At 37.1% G+C, this 4,222-nt stretch overlaps 1 non-coding gene across 1 annotated transcript; it reads right to left on the bottom strand.

The window, feature by feature from the left end:
* Nucleotides 1-3,070: 3,070 nt before the first annotated feature.
* On the bottom strand, nt 3,071-3,178 carry LOC130984171 (small nucleolar RNA R71). The gene has a single exon (XR_009088121.1). It is a non-coding gene; the product is annotated as a small nucleolar RNA R71 (small nucleolar RNA).
* Between the last annotated feature and the right edge of the window lie 1,044 nt (nt 3,179-4,222).

Genomic DNA, 4,222 nt, shown 5'->3' with positions numbered 1-4,222 from the left:
GGTTTTTCTGGTTCCCTCTCTGGGGCCGAAGCCAATGATCACTTTTGTTCTTATGTATTTTCAACGGTGGAGTTTCTACACACCATAGATTAAGGTGTCGAGCTCTGCTGTACCTCGAGTATTAATACAATTACTATTGTTCTTCTATTCAATTCAGCTTGTTCTTATTCCAAGATATTCATTCGCACTCAAGAACTTGATGAATGTGATGATTATGTGACGCTCATCATCATTCTCACTTATGAACGCGTGCCTGACAACCACTCCCGTTCTACAAGCAAACAAGGCTTGAATGTTTATCTCTTGGATTCCATAATCGGAATCTTTGTGGTATAAGCTAGAATTGATGGCGGCATTCAAGAGAATCCGGAAGGTCTAAACCTTGTCTGTGGTATTCTGAGTAGGATTCAATGATTGAATAACTGTGACGAGCTTCAAACTCCTGAAGGCTGGGCGTTAGTGACAGACGCAAAAGAATCACTGGATTCTACTCCAACCTGATTGAGAACCGACAGATGATTAGCCGTGCCGTGACAGGGTGCGTTGAACATTTTCACTGAGAGGACGGGATTGTAGCCACTGACAACGGTGATGCCCAACATACAGCTTGCCATGGAAAGGAGTAAGAAGGATTGGATGAAGACAGTAGGAAAGCAGAGAGACGGAAGGGACAAAGCATCTCCAATTGCTTATCTAAAATTCTCACCAATGAATTACATAAGTATCTCTATCTTTATGCTTTATTCATATATCATTCATAACCATTTGAATCTGCCTGACTGAGATTTACAAGGTGACCATAGCTTGCTTCATACCAACAATCTCCGTGGGATCGACCCTTACTCGCGTAAGGTTTATTACTTGGACGACCCAGTGCACTTGCTGGTTAGTTGTGCGAAGTTGTGAAATTATATTTAGACCATGGTATTGCGCACCAAGCTTTTGGAGCCATTACTAGGGACTGTTTGAGTTGTGAAAAGTAGAGATCACAATTTCGTGCACCAAGTTTTTGGCGCCGTTGCCGGGGATTGTTGAGTTTGGACAACTGACGGTTCATCTTGTTGCTTAGATTAGGTATTTTTCAGAGTTCTTAAGAATGAATTCTAGTGTTTCAAGGTGATGTTCTTATCATCACCAAAGCTGATTGATTCTCATCAATTTAGCTCTTGAATGCAATGTCCTGCTGAAGCTTGGCTAGCCATGTCTAATTCCTTTAGACTAAAGCTTTAGACTAACATTGCATGATTCCTGGAATTCTCATTAAGAATTTTGATATCTTTATTTTCTTCTTCCACTTAATTTTCGAAAAATCCAAAAAAATATTGTATATTTCTTGTTGAGTCTAGTGTCTCATTTTAAGTTTGGTGTCAATTGCATGTTTCTGTTCTTCTTGCATTCATTCATGTCGCTTAAGTGATCTTCAAGATGTTCTTGATGATTCCCTTGCTCTGATCTTTGAATTCTCTTGACTTGAGTGTTTTGTTATATGCATTCTCATTTTGTCAGTGTCAGTAGTATACAAACTGCTAAGTTTGGTGTCTTGCATGCATTGTTATTTGATTTTAGTTGTATTTTGATTATTCCTCATCATTAAAAATCCAAAAAATATTTTTAATTTGTGTCTTTTCAAGTCAATAATACAGAGAATTGAAGATTCAGAACATACAGCAGAGGAATTACACAGAAAAAGCTGGGCGTTCAAAACGCCCAGTGAAGAAGGCAAACTGGCGTTTAAACGCCAGCCAGGGTGCCTGGCTGGGCGTTTAACGCCCAAAAGGGTAGTGCTTTGGGCGTTAAACGCCAGAATGGATACCATTCTGGGCGTTTAACGCCAGGATGGCACAAGAGGGAAGATTTTGTTTTTAACTCAAATTTTTTTCAAGTTTTCAAATTTTTTCAAAATCAAATCTTTTTCAAATCAAATCTTTTCAATCAAATCTTTTTCAAAATCAATTTCTTTCCATTTTCAAAAATACTTGCTATCAATTAATGATTTGATTCAATATTTCAAGTATGTTGCCTTTTCTGTTGAGAAAGGTTTAATGTTTGAATCATATCTTTTCTTGTTAGCCAAGTCATTAATTTTTAAAATCAAATCTTTTTAAATTGTTTTTCAAATCATATCTTTTCAATCATATCTTTTTAAAATCATAACTTTTCAATCATATCTTTTTAATCACATCTTTTTCAAATAGTTTTCAATCATATCTTTTTTATTTCTAATTTCAAAATCTTTTTCAAAAATCACTTGATTTCTTTTCCACTCTTGGTTTTCGAAAATCAATTAGTGTTTTTTCAAAATGTTTTTAAAATCTTTTACTTAATTTTCGAAAATTTCTTCCCCTCTTCTCACATCCTTCTATTTATGGACTAACACTATTCCTTAATGCACAATTCGAACTCCATCTTTCTTGATAAGTTCGAATTCTCTACCTCTTCCTTCTATTTTCGTTTCCTCTGACACCTCAAGGAATCTCTATACTGTGACATAGAGGATTCCATATTTTCTTGTTTTCTTCTCTTTCATATGAGCAGGAGCAAAGACAAAAGCATTCTTGTTGAGGCTGACCCTGAACCTGAAAGGACCTTGAAGCGAAAGCTAAGAGAAGCTAAGGCACAACTCTCTGTAGAGGACCTAACAGAAATCTTCAAAGAAGAAGAACCCATGGCAGCCGAAAACAACAACAATGCCAACAATGCAAGGAAGGTGCTGGGTGACTTTACTGCACCTACTCCCGACTTCTATGGGAGAAGCATCTCTATCCCTGCCATTGGAGCAAACAACTTTGAGCTTAAGCCTCAATTAGTTTCTTTAATGCAACAGAATTGCAAGTTCCATGGACTTCCATTGGAAGATCCTCATCAGTTTTTAGCTAAATTCTTGCAAATCTGTGACACTGTCAAGACTAATGGGGTTGACCCTGAGGTCTACAGACTTATGCTATTCCCTTTTGCTGTAAGAGACAGAGCTAGGATATGGTTGGACTCACAACCTAAAGAAAGTCTGAACTCTTGGGAAAAGCTAGTCAATGCATTCCTGGCAAAGTTCTTTCCACCTCAAAAATTGAGTAAGCTTAGAGTGGAAGTCCAAACCTTCAGACAGAAGGAAGGAGAATCCCTCTATGAAGCTTGGGAAAGATACAAACAATTGATCAGAAAGTGTCCCTCTGATATGCTTTCTGAATGGAGCATCATAGGTAGTTTCTATGATGGTCTGTCTGAACTGTCCAAGATGTCTTTGGATAGCTCTGCTGGAGGATCTCTTCATCTGAAGAAGACACCTACAGAAGCTCAAGAACTAATTGAAATGGTTGCAAATAACCAATTCATGTACACTTCTGAAAGGAATCCTGTGAACAATGGGACAAATCAGAAGAAAGGAGTTCTTGAGATTGATACTCTGAATGCCATATTGGCTCAGAACAAGATATTGACTCTGCAAGTCAATTTGATTTCTCAAAGTCTGTCTAGAATGCAGGCTGCACCAGGCAGTGATGGTGTTTTTGTGGAAAAATAAATTTCCAACACACATATCCAACCGGCAAGTGTACCGGGTCGCATCAAGTAATAATAACTCACAAGAGTGAGGTCGATCCCACAGGGATTGATGGATCAAGCAATTTTAGTGGGTGATTAGTTTAGTCAAGCTAACATTTAAGTGAGAATTGTGGCAGCAAAATGTAAATAGCAATGAACTTAAAGTGCAGAATGTAAATAGGCAGGAAGCTTAAAGAACAAGCAATGTAAATTGTAGAAACTTAAATGACAAGAAATGTAAATTGCAGGAAATGTAAAGGGGATTGGGTGCAGGAAATTTAAAGGAAAGCAATAAGCAGCACTTAGAATAATTGCAGAATAATTAAATTGCATGAAAAGTAAAAGGGATTGGGTGCTGGGAATTAAAACTTCAACAAGAAAAAGTAAAGAGCAATCAAGCAGAGAATTAAAAGATGGAATAAGTGAAGTAGATTTAAACAGAAATGGAAAATTGCTTGAAGAAGCAACACAGAATGTAACTCAGCTCAATTGTGAAATTTAAAGAGACAAGATCTCAGGGAATCAATGAGACTAGAGAACAAGTCTAGATCTCAAGCCCTTCCTTGATCAATTCAGAGAACAATTTGCAGAAGAAAGAAGAAAAATAAATTGCAGAATTAAAGAGAAGATGAGGCAGTATGTGAATTTCAATTATGCAGAAAAAGTAAACAAGAGATCTCAAGGT

Source organism: Arachis stenosperma, chromosome 5 (genome assembly GCF_014773155.1).
Source record: "Arachis stenosperma cultivar V10309 chromosome 5, arast.V10309.gnm1.PFL2, whole genome shotgun sequence".
In the NCBI taxonomy this organism is placed as follows: domain Eukaryota; kingdom Viridiplantae; phylum Streptophyta; class Magnoliopsida; order Fabales; family Fabaceae; genus Arachis; species Arachis stenosperma.
Note: the sequence above shows the minus strand (reverse complement) of the source record. Positions and strands in the feature narration are given on the sequence as shown.